Here is an 18,099-nt window from a genome sequence, read left to right as displayed (position 1 = left end):
CTCCAGGATCTTGAGAGTTTTCTTTAACATATGAAAGTCCTTTTGGAAACTTCCCTTTGTCTTTACCTCTCCCAACTCCCAAGTGAAGAATCAGTCACTCACAACCCCAATGCAGCAATTTCTGCCCACAGGTCTTGTCCCTTTGCTTCAATAAAACTACCTTTTTGCACTGAAGACGGCTCAAGAATTCTTTCTTAGCTGTCAGCTCTGAGCCCCAGTATTTTCCACATCATATGCAAGTAAGAGTGAGCCCAGGTCAAAGTGACTGAAGCAAAAAACCAAAAAACTAGTTGGTGTAAAAAAACTGAAAAACCCAAGCTAACTACCTCTTCAAGAAGTCTGGGTCCAAGTATTCAAATGATGTCACCCATAACTTGCCCTGCACTAGCTCTTCTTTATTTTGGTTTTATTCCGAAGTAAGCTTTGGCCAAGTGATGGCAAAAACAGCCACCAGCAGCCTCAGACTTATAACCTGCCGTATTGGTTTCCTATCGCTGCTGAAACTAATAATCACAAATTTAGTGGTTTAAACAATATAAATTTTTTATCTTATCTTCTGAAGGTCAGAAGTCACACCAACCTAAAATCAAAGCATTGGCAAGGGAGCCGGCATGACTTCTAGAGTCTCAGGGTGGGGTTGGGGGAAGGGTAGTGAAACCTTGAGACTTTGCCAACTTCCAGCGGCTGCCACACTCCCCGCTCGTGGCTGACCTCCATCTTCAAAACCTGCAACTGTATCATTTTGACCCCTACTACCACTGCCACATCATGTCCTTCCCTGTCTTGACCCTCCTGCTTCCCTTTTACAAGGACTCTTGTGGTTACACTGGGCTCCCCCAGGGGTGGTGTCTCAATGGGGTGTCTCAGGATAGGATGGAGGCCCCCAAATGTGGGGTGACGATCAGGTGGAAGCCAGTGGACAGTGAAAAGATTCACCTGAGGCAGAACAAAGGCATAAAAGTTTATTGAATACACTGCCAGGGAGTGGTGGGCAGGACAGCAGAGGACAGGCTGTCTGCAACAAGGCAGTGGGTGGGGGCCATATTTACAGGGGGAAGATGAGGCCGTATGGTGATGTATGGGATCTTCCTTTTTGGTAACTGTGCCTGGTTGTAAGTAGCCCATTGGTCAGTTAGGGCTGATGGATATTTTGAGGTGGGTCATCTGATGGGCCTGTTTATATTCAGCCAGGTGGACGCCGTGGTCCTTTCTACATTCCAATGCTCAAGCCTACTTGCCTGAAAGTGGCCTCCACACCGGGTATTTCAGGGTAGTTTCCCCATCTCAATATACTTAATTTAAACTTTAAAAACCTTTTCTTTGTGTTTCTCCATTAGCCCACATTAGCTTTTTCTCACCTACTAGACTATTTGTTATATTTGTCATGTGTTGTATGTATTGTGTTTCCCTCCAGGTAGGGATGATATTAAAAACTTTTAGCCTGATATCTAATAGCCTGTTTGGATTTGGTATGAATATCGGAATGCACACAGGTTGGAAGGAGACAGTCATAGTGTTAGAACAGAGTCCTGGTGGGGACCCCTTACTAGGCCAGGAGTTTACTGTTCAGTTGGAAGTTCCAACCCTCTAATCATATGGTTGGCTCCTCTGCCACCAGCCATCCTTAGGTGCCTTTCCTAAATCGCTTCATTAACATAAACAAAAGACACCTCTATCCCTTTCACGAAATGAAATTCCAAGAGTTTTGGATGCTGTGTGTCAGAAGTGGGGACACAGATCAAATATATATTTCTAATTATAAATCACAAATATTACACATGCCTATATTAATCTTAGCCTTTGCTTAAGAACTTGATCAGAGTAGAACCTTTAGGTATGGAGACTGCATTAGTTAATCCCTATGCCTATTTTGCTTCTTACTAATGTGCTTTGCTATCACTTGTAGCCTGCTTTGGTGGTAAACAAAAACTGGCAGCATGAGGCTTTAAAGCACTCACTCTCCTCTTAACTTGGGCTTTTATTCTTAGATCTACCCCTCTCTGGACAATTTATTCTCTACACCACCAGGAATCAGTCATTTTTTTTTAAGTTTATTTATTTATTTTGAGAGAGAGAGAGAGAGAGAGAGCACAAGCAGGGGAGTGGCAGAGAAAGGAAGAGAGATAGGATCTCAAGCAGGCTCTACACTGTCAGCACAGAGCCTGATGTGGGGCTGAAACCCACCAACTATGAGATCATGACCTGAGCCGAAGTCAAGAGTCAGGTGCTTGACTGAGCCACCTACGCGCCCCAGGAATCAGTCATTTTAAACAGAAGTTTCAATCTCTTGACAGAAGGAAACACTTCTGCTTAATGGGGAAGCTAAGGCAGATAACCTTAGATACTGTAGAGACAGTATCTCAGAATGACAGTTTGATAGTTTCTTGCACACAATGTCTGCAAATTGAGAAGGATGAATGCTGTCAGATCTAAGAGTCCCTTGTTCTGTCTTACTTCATTCATACTCACATTTAAGGAGAAACATTCAAGCGGCCTCATGAATTTCAGTGATATTTTCCACCAGCCTACAGAAGATACAAATTTAAGAATGGCTAAAGGATTACACACACATATACATTGACAGTAATTCTGCATGCCATCAAGTCATGTTCATATTTGTAGACCAACCAGTGCATTAGATTAATGGCAGTCAAACTTAGGGAAACTATGTGATCACACATTTTGAAGATGAGTTCTAAAATATTTGATCATTACTATAAATGTTTAAATAGCTATGGAGGTTATAAATTCCACTGTATTATAAATATTGACATTTTCAAATAAAATTTTAGAAGAGCTTTTAAATATATGTGATGAAATCTTAATACTAAAGTGATTTGCTACCCATAAATACCCAATTAAAATTTATGAACAAAGTCTCCATTAACAATTGAAGATACAATAACAATTGCTTTTTTTCTTTCCTTAAAATCATATTTCCTTTCAACTCCTGAAGATTTAATATCACATATTTTTCATTAAAATTCTTTTATTGACTCAAAATTTCTGCGACAAAAACCTGTATGAGATTGAAATTATTATTCTTTTTATTTCCTCGGACCATATTGCTCTGTTTTTTTTTCAGAGTAAACACAATTATTAATAATGCACATTTGATGAAAATTACTTAAAGATACAACCATTTCAAAAAGATTTTTAACATAAAAGGTAAAAAGTTCTTTGCAAATGCATATCTTAATGAAATGACTGGGATCTATAATGATTTGATTGAAGGAGGCTTCCCCTACACAAACAAAAAGAAGTACTCCTTTCCTTAATGTCTTAGAGTTGTTTTTTTTCTTTTCTTTCTTTCTTTCTTTCTTTTTTTTTTTTTTTTTTTTTTTTTTTTGTCCTGGGGTTTTTAAACTGCAGAAGAAAGATTCTTTCTTGTGTAATGTGAAGAAGCACAGTTGTGAAATGAAAACTACAGTCAAGTTCTCCGGCAGATCATTTTCAGGAAAGCACACACAGAGAAGTTGAGGATCTAGATGTTGATTCCCTTAAAACATCTATCTGCTCCTTTGTTTGAAGATCACTGCATTGGACTGCTCTAAATATTACTGATTCGTTCTCAGTAAGTGGAAGTCTTCGTTCAGGAAGGAGGTGTGAGGAAAATAAGCTGGGAATTTGAAGGAAAGAGCCTTAAATTTCAATCAGCCTAATAAATTGCCTCAAATCTGTTGGACATTTCTGGATTGGAAGAAGAGCTACTGAGGAGTTAGAAAGCAATAAGGATTGAGTTCCTGCGTGACACAAAGTCATTTTGCACACTAATGTGTATTGGTTTGTTATGAATTCAAATCAACTTGTTTATGACGTAAATGAAGTTGTTTTAATCCACCGGTTTGTGACAGACAAAAAAGAATGAAGTGGTTTTTGGAGGAAAGTTGTTTTGGTAGAAGAATGAAATACATTGTGTCAGAGTGTTATCATATTATCTATTTTTACCAATAAGAACTCAGTAGCTGAGCTACTGAGGGGCCCCACTGAGGGCTTATCAATAAAAACACGAAGAAGTAACTATGTCAAGGGTACATTTAGAACATAATTACCAAGGGTTTGTGAGGAGTATCTGAGAGTGCTTGGTCTGAACAAGGGACCTCTGCTGACCTAAAGAGATCTCTGAAAAAACCATGGGGCAATTAGCTTCTGCCAAGGTTAAGATCTGTTTTACCAACATTGAAGAAAGCCATACAGTGGCCCCATGAAGAACAACCTGTCCCTCAACACCAACCCCATAGTTCCCTAGCAACATGCTCTAGCAACAGGAGACTTTTACTCTGGGGCTCGCAGCTGGACATCAGCTTTTGGTGGGGCTAAGCCATCTCTCCCCAAGTACCAACTCCTATTAAATGTATACTTCAGGGGGTGCCTGAGTGGCTCAGTTAGTTAAGCTTCTGACTCTTGGTTTTGCCTTAGGTCATGATCTCACAGTTTCCTGGGTTCTGAGCTGGCAGCTTGGAGCCTGCTTGGGATTCTCAATCTCTGCCTCTCTCTCTCTCTGCCCTTCCCCCAGTTGTGCTGTTCCTTTTTCTCAAAATAAATTAAAAAAAAAAAAAAAAGTACACCTCAACTAAATATGAACTTTTTTCCTTTCATCTCCCCTTGCCTGGGACAATAGTGTGATTAATCTATCATTGGTTCAGAGTATATTATTTCTTTATTGGCTTATTAAGAGACATTTTCCTGCATGCTATTGGCTTGTGAAATTCCCTCCGTGAATCCATATTAAATAGATTGCTGACAAAGACAAAGTCAGTCTCTGAGCATAATTTGCCTCCTCAAAACAAAACACACATGTGTCTTTATCTTGGGAAAGGCAGTTTTAAATGCCATGGCCATTCATTAATAACATTGTGAAAGAGAAAGTTGTCCCTTGGGAGAAAAAAATGATGATTGCCAGATCTTTTTTTTTTTTTTTTCTCTATCATGCAAGAGCATTTCCCAGTAAGAACTTACCTGACACTCTCGGGGAATGTAACTTGGCTGTCACAGCATATTTACCTAGCAATCCATAACTGAGAAAGGCTCATATGGTTTACACTCCTGTGTATTGGAGGTTAACCTACAGAAATGGAAGAGGTGTTAAGAGTTCATAGCCTGGAAGACAAATTAACCTCAAATTGTTGTATCAACTCTACCGATATTTTATTTTGCTATCTGTACATTTATATCTTTTTTCCTGTAAGCACTCGTGGAATCAGCTATTTTGATTATTAATGTTCTCTCACCAAAAACTTTAATAAAACTTGGACACAGACTCACTCTTTATTTGTATGAGAATTTTATTTTTTAGCACATGTAAGGCCATTCTGGCTCTGAATCAGGTAAGTCCTTCCTGATACCTAAACTATAAAATCTTGGTTCCATACACATCTAGGTTGGACAGAAAAAATAGCTGGCCATTTTTTATTTAGTTTGATATCTGGACATTTAAAGATTTCTTTGTGAGAGGAGATCTAATGGACCACATGTCTTGAGACATTCCTAATTATTTTTCAATAGTCTGGATTTAGTGATGAAGGGAAACAAAAATAGATGATTCATTTATAGTAATACTGTCAAATCCCATGGACTGTATACCTTTCTCTCCAACCACATGGCACATTCTGGCTTTGGACACCAGCTTCACAAAAGCAGAATCTGCAGGCATGCAGATTTTCCAAAAAGAAAACTCAAATCCATATCTTCCTTAAAGGGTTTCAGAATTCTAGGGCACAGTTACTCTGGGAGATAAAGAAAGTCTATCAAATGTCAGCATGAATTTCCCCCTTACTTGAAATGACCTCACTAGTGTTGTCCTGGTATCCGGCATAACAAAAGCCCACCCTGACTCAGTGCATGCTGGGAGTACACTTGTCATGAAAGAACTCAAAAGCATGACTTCTCAAAGTTCTCCAGGTTTTTCTCCTACCTTCTTAGCCCTCCCTACTTTCCTCTTCTTTTGAAGGCTGTACCTTCTCTACCAGTTTCTTGAGTTCTGGGGTTCCTAATCCCTCCACTAAAGGGGAACAGAATATGCCACCTCAAAATGTGCCACTTTAGCATGAGGATTATTTTGAGCTGAAGTCAATCAAAATCCAGCAGATTTAAAAACTTTTACTTTCCCCCTTAAATTACCTAAAGGAATTTAGATAGGGAGCCTGGCACAGGAGAGGAATTACCAGGGACAACTTTATATCTGAAAAATCTATTCATATGGCAGGGCAAACATCTGATTTCCAAATATTTGCTCTTTGTATCATCCTGTGAATGCCCCTCCTCCCTAGTGAAGCCCCAGGCCCCTATCCCTTCCCCTTTTCCTTAGCTCAGGATGGCAAATAAGCCTCAACTGCTCAACTTGCCCTCAGGTCTCCTATCTTTGAAGCTTCCATATGCACTAAATTAAATTTCCTTTCTCCTATTAATCTGTCTTATATCAAGTTAATTATTGGACCAGGCAGAGAACCTAGAAGGGAAGAAAGGAAAAACGTTCTGCCTCTAGACTACACACAGATTCTAAGCCATCTCAACAACTCCTAACCTCTGAAATACCTATTAACTGGTCTCTACTGACAAATTGGTGTCAGTGACCCAGCCCCTTCTCAGTACAAACCCACCTAGATGCTTTAATCTTGAAAGGCCCCAAATTAATTAAGCTCATTATCTCACCACTCCACCTCCTCCAGTGTCCCCATCCTAGTGAAGTGAAGGAAATCATCATTCCATCCAGGTATTTTCCTCACTACAGCCAGTTATTGAAACACACAGTGGTGATAATTTTACTCTTGCTTAAAATTAACCAATGACTGCCCATTTCCCATAGGACAAAACCTAAGATCATCACCAAGTCTCACAAGCCTTCCTTGATCTGGGCTTACTTCTCTGGGCTTATCTCCCATCTCTCAGTTTCCCCCACCTTGGACTGTGTGTTTAGTATCTCCTGTTTGCTTTTCCGGGTCCTCTCTCCATCCTTCTGCACCCTGCTCTGTGCCCCAGGTGGCTGAACTGTAGGAACTGCATCAACAGACTCTCTTGTCTGCATTAGTTGGTTTTGGCCCAAGGGGAGCACCTGCAGAGATAAAGAGGAAGAAGAGGAGCATAAGGTCAGGGTATCTATTCCCCCAGCATCTTCCCTGTCTTCCCTGTGAGATTCACCTAGGCTGACATGGACCCTCTATCACAAGGTCAGCTCTTTAAGATGGTCTGTCCAAACAGCCTCTCTAGCTCCAGGTTCCAGTAATCAGTTTGTTCCACTTAAGGCCTGGACGGATCCTTGTCCCAGAGCATAGCACTATCCTTTATATGTTTCCTACACCTTGCTTGTACTTTTATAACTAGAGCCACATGAACTCTCCTCAAATTTTGCAATTTTTGTGTGCACAAGTTTCCTGCTAGAACCCTGGCTGACAGGGTCTGCTTTCAGATCCTAAAATGTGCCTATTTGAACTTAAATGTTACTTCTTCGGGGAGGCCTTTCCTAGCCCTTTTGATTCATGTATAACTACCTGCTAAATCTCCTATGGCACTATGTACTTCTCGTGTCACTCATCCTCCATGCCTAGTGACAATCACTGAGTCGTGTTCATGTCACCTTCTTTGGAGGCTGCACACTCCAGGACATTAGGGATTGAGTCTGTCTTGCTCATTGTCATAATCTAAGAGTTCAACCCGGGACCTGGAAGACAGTGGGTTCTCAACAGTTATTTGTTGAATTCAAAAATGGATTGAATGAGTTCATGAATGAGCCCACTTTTATTCAAAAACAAGGTTGCATCAGAAAACTATAAAGCAAAATCTGTCAGAAATATAAGACTAATTTGACAATAATAAGTATGGGGTACTTTAATATATATTTCTCAGAGAAAGAAAGAGAAAGAGGGAGATGAAAAATAAACTTGTGTATATATATATACACACACACACACATATATATACAGCTATAGAACATTTACCAAAAGATGAGCATATATTATGACTCAAAGAAGCAATAGGAAAGATTCATAAGAGCTATATTCTCTGAAAATGCAATAAAGCTAGAAATTAATAATTAAAAGATAGTCAATAAATGAGTTGGAAGGAAATTAACCACTTACGTTATTCTAAATAATTTCCAGTTCAAAGAACTAAAAGTTAAAACTGCGGGTCATTAAAAATTAACACTAATGATAACACTACATATAAAAACCCATGGATTTGTTCAAAGCAAAACCCATAAGAAAATGTGCAGCCTTGATACATTTATTAATAAACAGTCAAATCTTCAATTCAAGAAATTAAAAAAGGATAATAAGCAAAATAAGCCAAAATGAAGAAGGGAAAAGTCTAATAATAAAAGTAGGAATTAATTTAAAAGCAAAACAAAAGTTGGAATTTATTAAGCCAAGAGTTCTGGAAAATCTGTTAAGAAAAAAGAGAAAACACGAATACACATTAAGAATGACAAAGGTGAGGGGCGCCTGGGTGGCGCAGTCGGTTAAGCGTCCGACTTCAGCCAGGTCACGATCTCGCGGTCCGTGAGTTCGAGCCCCGCGTCGGGCTCTGGGCTGATGGCTCAGAGCCTGGAGCCTGTTTCCGATTGTGTGTCTCCCTCTCTCTCTGCCCCTCCCCCGTTCATGCTCTGTCTCTCTCTGTCCCAAAAATAAATAAACGTTGAAAAAAATTAAAAAAAAAAAAAAAAAGAATGACAAAGGTGATATAAGACCATCTCAGGAAGGAATTTTTAAAATTATCAACACTTTGTGTAAATAGACTTTGATGACATGGATAATTTTTAAAAATCTATAACTTTTCATTTGAACCCTAATTTCCTAAAAATTTATATTATTTTATAATTCCAAAGTCTGCATTAAATTATAAAGGACAAAACCTGTCTCTTCTATGTTCCCCACACACCCAGCAACTTACTACATATATGTGTAATTCCTCCCACCAAGTTGAACAAAACATTTGCCAGTATTGAAGTCTTTCTTGCCCTTCGCCCCATTTCACCCACTCCCAACCACCCTCTGTACCACTGCCACACCCTTTTTTAGAAAGTATCTTTTCATTATATATCACTTCAGTATTCAAAATCTCATAGTAGTTCCGATTTTCTACATAAAAGTAAGCCCCTTTGGCTAGCTTTCAGTGACCTCCATCATCCACTTGTCATTTTATCAACCCACCTCCTTTTCCAGAGGCTTTTTCCTAGCCTATGTTTTCTGTTAGTCCTACCTTTCTTATCACTTTCTCACAAATTCATCCTCCTCACTGCTACCTCCCTATGTTCCCTGCAATGCCTCTGTCTCTCTCTGTGTCAAACATTATGTATTCTTCTGGTCTCAATTCCTCCAAAATGGCTGCATCAGTTTCCTGCAGTCTCCTATAATCTGTCTCTCCTTTCTGAATTTATAGAAAGCCTATATCCCATCCCCACCCCCAAAAACTGCACTGCTTTCACTTTTTAACTTTCGCTCTTTGCATGTTATTTTAATCTTCCTCACTTACAACTCCATTAAGACCTAGACTAGATCTTGTGAAATTATTTAATACTCCCATCCCATCATTTACCACATTACCTGACACTTGGTGGGTGCTTGGTACATACCTTTGACTATAATGTCTTTTAGTTCTTCTAATATTCTTCATTTTCTCCTCAGGTGTCCTTGTTAAGAAGAAAAATCAGTACTGAATGGGTCTATCAGTTATAGAGAGTTCATGCAGGAAAGGGAATTTTAGTGGGAATTTGCCTGAGACAGTAGAGGATTGGGTTTAGGATTTTTAAAAAGAGAAATTAGATGGATGAAGCTGTTCCACATTGTCCCACACTGACTGCAGTGAGGGCAATGGGTAAAAAATCACTGCCACCAAATCCTAACCAGAAGCTTGTTACACAGAAAAGCACAAGACTAGGCATTAGCTCAGTAATTAGGCAATTGGGTTGGAATCCCACCCCATCACTACACCAGCTGCGTGATCTTAAGCTTAACATTTACCCCTGTAAATCCCACTTTCCTCTTCTATAAATTAAAGATATTCTGAGGCGTAAATGCTATCATTCATTCACTTAACACAGTGCTTAGAGTATAGCACTGGTCTGTATATATTAGTTATGATTATTATCGTATTTTGTCTTTTTTCCACAACTTGTGTAAGAGGTATTTGAGGACCTAAAGAAGCTGTGATGGGGGGTTCCTGGGTGGCTCAGTCAGCTGAGCACCCGACTTCAGTCCAGGTCATGATCTCATGGTCCGTGAGTTCGAGTCCCACATTGGGCTCTGCTGACAGCTCAGAGCCTGGAGCCTGATTCAGATTCTGTGTGTGTGTCTCACTCTCCCTGCCCCTCCCCTGCTCGCACTCTGTCTCTCTCTCTCTTTCTCTGTGTCTCTCTCTCAAAAATAAATAAACATTAGAAAAGAAGCAGCAGCAGCAGCAGCAGCAGCAGCAGCAGCAGCAGCTGTGATGGTGTTCTCCAAGAGTTAATGTGAGTCAGAAAAGGTATACGGCTTGTAGAAAGCCAAAATGATCTCAGAAACTAACCCAGTTCATCAGAAGTAGCTACTCATGTTTAGGGGAGTCCTAAAGAAATGAAACCTTCTCATCCTCCCAATCTCCACCCCCACCCCCAAGAGTCCACACAATTGAGACAACGCTGTTGTGGTGGGCATCTAATATTTTGTTTGCTTAGAACAGCAACTCCCTCCTGGTAAGAGATAAAAACTCTAACCATGTGGTCTGAATGGAGGCTGTCATCTTACTTACATAGCCACCTGGGACACCCCCAAATGACCCAGACAAGGACACATGCTCGAGCTGAGCCAATCACATCATGTATACTCTGTTGCAGTCACAGATTGACCCCCTGGAGGAAAACCTGACTCAGACTAATATAAGCAAAACCCTACCCCAGAATTTTTTAATTTGGGGTGGGAAAGAGGGATCCTTGGTCCTTTCTTGGTGGCTACACTGTGAGATGAACTCCAGGTAGAGAATGGTTGCCACCATGTCTCCTTTTTTGTGGTCTGAGTGAGTAAAGCTGATATGCAGAGAGTAGGAATCCTTGCAGGATTCAGTCCCCTGGCACCCTGGATACCTGAAACCCATATGTACTTCTGCGTTTGCCAAGGTTATAGGAGCCGATGGATTTCTTTTCTGGCCTAAGCTTATTTGGTTTTCTGTTTGTTTGTTTATTTTTTAACTGTTTGATTTCACATTTATTGCTTGCCTACTATGTATGAAGCAGGAGAAGATAACCCAACAAAGAGACAGGGAGCCCCGCCTGAAAGACATGTTTCATACATATTCTTAAATACACTTTTACCTAATTGAAGTCAGTCGGTACATATCCTTATTTATTTATTTATTTATTTATTTATGGATGGGGTTCAGTTGTTGTTTTAAAAATAGTGCATCGTGTTGGTGCTTTTAGTGCCTCACCCACCACTAGTCCATAGCTCTGGCTCCCAGTGGCTCTGAGTGTTGGCTGCTAACAACTCACGGCAGCGTCCTTGTCCGGATAGCTACACTTGGCCAAATGGGAGTCATATTCAGTTGATCACCGCCCCTATTTTTTTACCATTCTCTATACTGCATACCCTGCACAACGGGTACAAAACGCTAGCTCTCTTGCACTGGGGAGTGATCACACTTGTGGTCTCCCGTGGAGGCCACATCCTGGCTGAGCCTTCCCCACTTGCCTAAGCCTGCCTCCCTCACTCCCTGACAGGCTTATCCCAAGAGCACTCCCTTAATAAATCTCTTTCCCCAAAATCCCCATCTCATTTCCTAACCGGGCACTGTAGTTCATACAAATAATATATTGAAGAAATTTAAAAAGATGCATGCATATACAAACACAGTATATATTCCCAAGAAGAGATTTTTTTTGTATATATATTTCAGATATATAATGATTGCTATTTTGTTACTTCTGCTTTTGTCTACGTTGAAGAGTATTTACAGCTGAGAATTCAGCCCAAACATTATTTGTGCCGAAAGGGTACCAAACTGCTGAATCATGGTTTATCTGTCTGTGATTCTAAATATCTTTTCTTTCTCCTTTTCTTTTTTTCCTTCCAATTTTATTTAAATTCAAGTTAGTTGACATACAGTACAGTATTGGCTTCAGGAGTGGAATTTAGTGATTCATCGCTTCCGTGCAACACCCAGTGATCATCAACAAGTGCCCTACTTAGCACCCATCACCCATTTAGCCCACCCCCCACTCACCTCTCCTCCATCAACCCTCAGTTTGTTCTCTGTATTTAAGAGTCTCTTATGATTTGCCTCCCCCTCTGTTTTTATCTTATTTTATTTTTCCTTCCCTTCCTCTATGTTCATCTATTTTGTTTCGCCTGAGCTTATTTGTATTATATTTCTGTCACTTGACTAAATGTCCTGACTAATCAACCAGATTTTTAAGGATTAATTTGCTAAGTAATTTTTATTTTATTTATTTTTTAACGTTTATTTATTTATTTTCTTTTTTTTAATGTTTTTATTTATTTTTGAGACAGAGAGAGACAGAGCATGAGCAGGGAAGGGGCAGAGAGAGAGGGAGACACAGAATCTGAAGCAGGCTCCAGGCTCTGAGCTGTCAGCACAGAGCCCGACGTGGGGCTCGAACTCAAAGACTGTGAAATCGTGACCTGAGCTGAAGTCGGACGCTTAACCGACTGAGCCACCCAGGTGCCCCTAACGTTTATTTATTTTTGAGAGAGAGAGAGAGACAGAGCACGAGCGGGGGAGGGGCAGAGAGAGACACAGAATCTGAAGCAGGCTCCAGGCTCTGAGCTGTCAGCACAGAGCTCATGGTGGGGGCTTGAACCCACAAACCTGAGATCATGACCTGAGCTGAAGTCAGAGGCTTAACTGACTGAGTCACCCAGGCGTCGCTGCTAAGAAATATTTAGAAACACCTTGTTGGCTTACAAAAAGCAAATTCTACTTGTGTACACAATAATTCTATGGGTTACTTTTTAAGTAATTTCTCAAAATATCCTGCAAGGGATACCGTTTCCATGCGCGCACATACATGCACACCAACTTCTGTTCAAAGCATAAGAGGAGGAACTGAGTGAATTGCATGAGGTGATTCCAAGCAGTTTTAACATCTGCTGAAATTGTGCTTCTCTGGAGAAAGCAAATATTACATATGTGGAGATCCCCAGCTAACTTTTAAGGCACCCAAATCTGAGTCTTCACTGAACTGGACAGAAAAGAAAGGATGGAAGGAAGGAAGGAAGGAAGGAAGGAAGGAAGGAAGGAAGGAAGGAAGGGAGGGAGGGAGGGAGGGAGGGAAGGAGAGAGAGAAAGAAAGGAGGGAGGGAGGGAGGGAGGGAGGGAGGGAGGGAGGGAGGGAAGGAAGGAAGGAAGGAAGGAAGGAAGGAAGGAAGGAAGGAAGGAAGAAAGGAAGGAAGGAAGGAAGGAAGGAAGGAAGGAAGGAAGGAAGGAAGGAAGGAAGGAAGGAAGAAATATCTGCCAACAGTGACTCTGTGGCTTCATCTAGACTGTGAGCTGAGAGTTTATTGGAGAGGGAACCATGGAGGCAAAGAAATTGTCATACAACATTCAGGGATGGAGACCCGGCTCCATGTGACTCATCTGAGGTTCCTCGGGGAGGAACTGGATCACAGAGATAACGATACTCCTCCTTCTGAAATGTTCTCTTTGGACAGGGTTAAATGCAGAGGTAAAAGCAGAGCAAAGCTGCTGCCCCTGAGCACACAGGAGGGAAAAGACTGTTCTGCCTGGTGCAATGATTCAAGTGCTACTTCAGACTGCAGGGTACAGACAGGATCTGGAGAAGAGCCTGGAATCTGTTTTTATTGGCTTCAAAAGGGGCAATGAAGCAGGAGGAGGATTCACAGCTTCACTTGATGCCAAAGCCCGTGGTGGCACCCTGCACACCTCCACCTCCCAGGTGGCCTCTCTGCCACCTACTTTGGTGCCATGGATGCTCACTGTCCCTCATGTTTTCAGTCTGTACCGAGACCTGAGCTGAAGCTCTGGCCACCCCTGCTGCAGAGACTACAGTTATGAGGCTTACTGAACTGTCACTCTAACTCTTCCTGCAAGGAAAATTCTAAAATGAATGAGAAAAGATGGTGGCTTTCACTTTTATTTTCCTTACTGTGAAAATGTTCTTAAAAGGAAAAAGGATTCAAGGAGGAAAAAAATCCTAAATGTGTCTTTTTTGAGACTATGAGATCTCATTCTTTACGGCCTCAGTCAAAACCGTTAGTCTTCTATACAGAATGATTTCGCATTAGTGCAACTGTCACAAATAATTCCTATGAAACATGGACCTATTATTTGTTTTAGATGTGAATACAGCATACAGCATTTACCAATGGATAGAGAAAATAAATAAATGCTTTATAAAAGAACATTCTACAAGAAGGTTCTTACCTTCCTCCCAAAGCACTGACTACAGTAGTTAATATCCATATGGTCCAGATACTTATTTATATCAATGAGTGGAGATATTCTTATTGTGGGGCCTTAAAAAAAAGACAAGACAAGAATAATTGGACAGAGCAGACCATACACTGTTAAATGAAAACGTTATGCACATACCTGATCTATAAACCCAGGATACAAATATCGTCAGGTCTCTTTTATTTTTCCAGCTAATGGTTAGAGCAACTATCTGCCAAATAAGCAGCAGGTTTATTGTCTCCCTCTTGAGGCTTTCCCCACTCCTGCCCTTGACCTGTCAGAATAGACAGACTTAGGCAGTGCAAAAATGGCTAGCCCCACTTCCACGCCCACGAAGTGTCCCACCACAGTGGACTCCTGCCTTGTTTCTTGCTGGCACTTGGCCCCCCCCCCCCCCCATGGCCTGAGAAGGAATGCTGGACATCTACTGATCCAGCCCCTGAAGGGTGACCCCACTCCTTCAGGGTCAGCCTGGCCAAGGGATGCCTCACGCTTGGGCTCCCAGGGTTACAGAGACCTGTATTCTTCTTCGTAGACACAAAACCATCACCCAAGCCCTGGAAAACCAAAGAACGCTGGGTTCAGAGTAATCCTGGCATTCATAGGGTGGGTCCACACAACACTGCCTTTTCCATCCTCTGAGATCCATAGCTAAGTGATAAATATCTTTTGTTTTGCAAGTCTCAGGCCCTGTGGGTCTGATTACGCTCACTTTCTCCAGAGTGACTATTGGGTTATGCCCTGACCCTCTTAAGGAAAGATATTCTTAAAAACCCCTGAGAATCCTACAGCCTCTCTTCAATCAAGGTTACTTTCAGAGACTCAAGGGTGATTTATCCCCAAAATGAGACTCTCCGAGGTGATCTATGCTAGTTTTCTAAGAGGGCAACCATAATGGTTCCATAGTATCAATCTTCCTTTTCTAAAGGATGATAACTTCAGCGACTATACAATAGTCTCCTGGCTTTTCTTCCTAAATAATAGAACTAACCCAAGCATTACCACTGGTAGGTCCCCTACTATGTGCTTTTGTGAAGTGAATTGAGCACAATTTAATACAATGAAATAAAATTACACATTAAGTTCTAATCTCCCCGCTAAGGGATTGGTTACAACACGTTAGTTTATTGCCAAAGAAAGTAGTATCTACTTTGATATAACCTAGGTTTACCTTTTTCCAGGTCCCATTATGCCTCTACTTGTCTTGTAATGCTCTCGTTTGCATTAATGCAACAGTTTGCAATGAGAGGTCACTGCCTGGTTTAAAGACTCTGATGAAACCTCAGAATATTTCTAGTGTTTATGTATACACTTTCTCAAAGTCGTAATATCAATTCTGTATTGTTTTAGAGGCTTTGCTTCCCTCTAATTGTTCTGCAAAATGTCCATGGCTGCCTTTCTTACCACATTGGCACTGTTCACAGCTCTCCTGAAGAACATAGCAGAGTCTCTATCCTGAGTCTGGTGGTTTGTTTTGCACCCTCTTCCCTGTTGGGCAATGCTTGTGAGTGGGGCTGGGTTAGTTACTAACCAAAATCCCGAACTCAAACAGATTCCTCCACTATATAGAACAATAGATCCTGTGACACTACATGAACATCAGTAAAATCCACACAGGCCATAAAAGGTCAGGGATGCGGCTTCTTGGTCGTTGAGTATGCAGTAGTGTTTGTATCTGTAACCTGTGATCCATTTTCACCATCATTCAGGAATGGATAAGGAGCAATGTACAGATACAACAAATAAAAATAGAGATTTATTCATATTGTACATTGGATTTGATACTATAGTCCCTGAATAACAATTTTAAGAGAACACAGCAGGACTGCTTGGTCTAAAGGCATTGGTGCTTCTTTTTTCCTCTTCTTTTCATATTTTATCATTGGAACTTTATAGCAAAGGAATATGATTTTTTGTGTGAATGAGAGACCCTACTGGTTGATAAATACTGAGTGGGAGACCCAACTTACTGACTGGGTGAATAGGAGAAAATATGCTACAAGAGAAGAAACTTTTTTTTTTTTTTTTAGAGAAAGAGAGAGAGAGAGCAAGGAGAGGGGCAAAGGGAGAGAAAGAGAAAGAGAAAGAGACTCTTAGGTAGGCTCAACACTCAGCATGGAGACCTACTCAGGGCTCAATCCCATGACCCTAGGATCATGACCTGAGCCGAAATCAAGAGTTGGATGCTCAACCGACTAAGCCACCCAGGTGCCCCAACAAGGTTATTTTGACTAAAAGATTCCCTGATCATCCCAAATTCGTAAATGTGAAAGCCTCAGAAATGACATGGGGCTTCAATTGTGCTGTGAGTTGCAACAGGAAACAGTAAGGACACTATTCTTTGCCAAAATCACTCCAGCAGCATTTGAAATAGCTTTTATGAAATAAAGTCAGGAGAAAACCCTAATGGCTAACTTGGAAACTTTTTAAAGGAAGAAATTGAATAAGAGAGCCATTCATCATGAAGCTTATCTTCTAAAGCAAATCAGATTTTTAAAAAAATTTTTATGTTTATTTATTTTTGAGAGAGAGAAAGAAAGAGACAGAGCATGAGTGGGGGAGGAGGAGACAGAGGGAGACAGAATCTGAAGCAGGCTCCAGGCGGCGAGCTGTCAGCACAGAGCCCAACGCGGGGCTCAAACTCACAAACTGGAGATCATGACTTGAGCCGAAGTCAGACTCTCAATGGACTGAGCCACCCAGGCGCCCCACAGAGCAAATCAGATTTTTAATAACTTTCCACCTTTTTAATTGGCACTGGGGCGGGGGGGGGGGGGGGCAGGTGGCGGGCAGAGGGAGAATGGAAAATAGAAGGTGTATAAGAGCCCTGAGCATGGTGGTGTCTCACCTCAGACAAGCTGAAGTTGAGGAAGATGGCAAAGTTCTATGTAAACACCAGTAGTGACTGTCTTTGATGGTGGAATTTATTGTTTTCTGTCCTCCACGGTTTCCACATCTATGGGATAGGGTCAATGATTGAGCAGCTTTCTCAGTCCGAGGAGCAATTTTGGAAAAATAAGATACTGCAGCTACCAGTTAACAAAACTGTACTTAAAAAAAAAATCTGTTGAAATGTGGCTGTTTCTTTGCCACTAGCAATTGTGACCCAACATCCTTGTGAGGCACTTTTCACATGCTCCCAAGCTCTCTACTACATAGAACACCTCCTAAAGATGTTGCAGGGTGGAATCTCAGAAAAATCTAATTTTTGGATCTGACCTAGATTTGCCTCAAGACTGAGTGTCCTTGCCAGTCTGAAGAATATATTTTTTCTTATTATCCACCGGTTCCCTCTTCTTCTCCCTCTATTTTTGTTTGTTTTTATTTTGCTAAATTGTGAAATCTACTTAAACTTTGCCCTTTTCTGCTAGATAAGAACAAATTTTCCTGTCAGAAAAATCATCCTATAAGAATGAGATTTACATAAAAATAATTGAAGACAAGTTTTCTGGTCTACAAGAGAGATGCACAAGGCTTAATCAGTACCCTCAGATACCAGTCTCATCAGATTTTCCTCCAAAACTCTTAGAAAAATAATAACCTTGCTTCGGTCAGGACTTTAAGTGAAAATATTCCAGAAATAACAATACAATGTAAAAGCTGACCTTAACATTTCAATATTCAGACCCTCTTAAGCAACAGCACATTTTTAAAAAAATGAAAAATCTTATTTTTCCAAATAGGCAGAATCTCCACAGG

The 18,099-nt window shown here is 40.9% G+C and overlaps 1 long non-coding RNA gene across 9 annotated transcripts in view; it reads right to left on the bottom strand.

The window, feature by feature from the left end:
* The window catches only part of LOC147580085 (uncharacterized), a 323,282-nt gene that overhangs the window by 61,466 nt on the left and 243,717 nt on the right, over positions 1-18,099 (bottom strand). For 5 of the 9 annotated variants that reach the window (XR_015252521.1, XR_015252519.1, XR_015252520.1 and 2 more), the window contains 5 exons: positions 14,371-14,462; positions 9,569-9,625; positions 6,899-7,051; positions 4,960-5,065; positions 2,470-2,525 (listed from right to left, as the gene is read on the bottom strand). This is a non-coding gene — a long non-coding RNA (uncharacterized LOC147580085). The remainder of the gene's footprint in view (positions 1-2,469; positions 2,526-4,959; positions 5,066-6,898; positions 7,052-9,568; positions 9,626-14,370; positions 14,463-18,099) is intronic. The other 4 variants (XR_015252516.1, XR_015252523.1, XR_015252515.1 and 1 more) reach the window with 1 other exon arrangement.

The sequence above is a fragment of the Puma concolor genome, chromosome B3 (genome assembly GCF_028749965.1).
Source record: "Puma concolor isolate L17-30 chromosome B3, mPumCon1.1.hap2, whole genome shotgun sequence".
Taxonomy (NCBI): domain Eukaryota; kingdom Metazoa; phylum Chordata; class Mammalia; order Carnivora; family Felidae; genus Puma; species Puma concolor.
The sequence above is the reverse complement of the archived record's forward strand: the minus strand, read 5'-3'. Positions and strand labels throughout refer to the sequence as shown.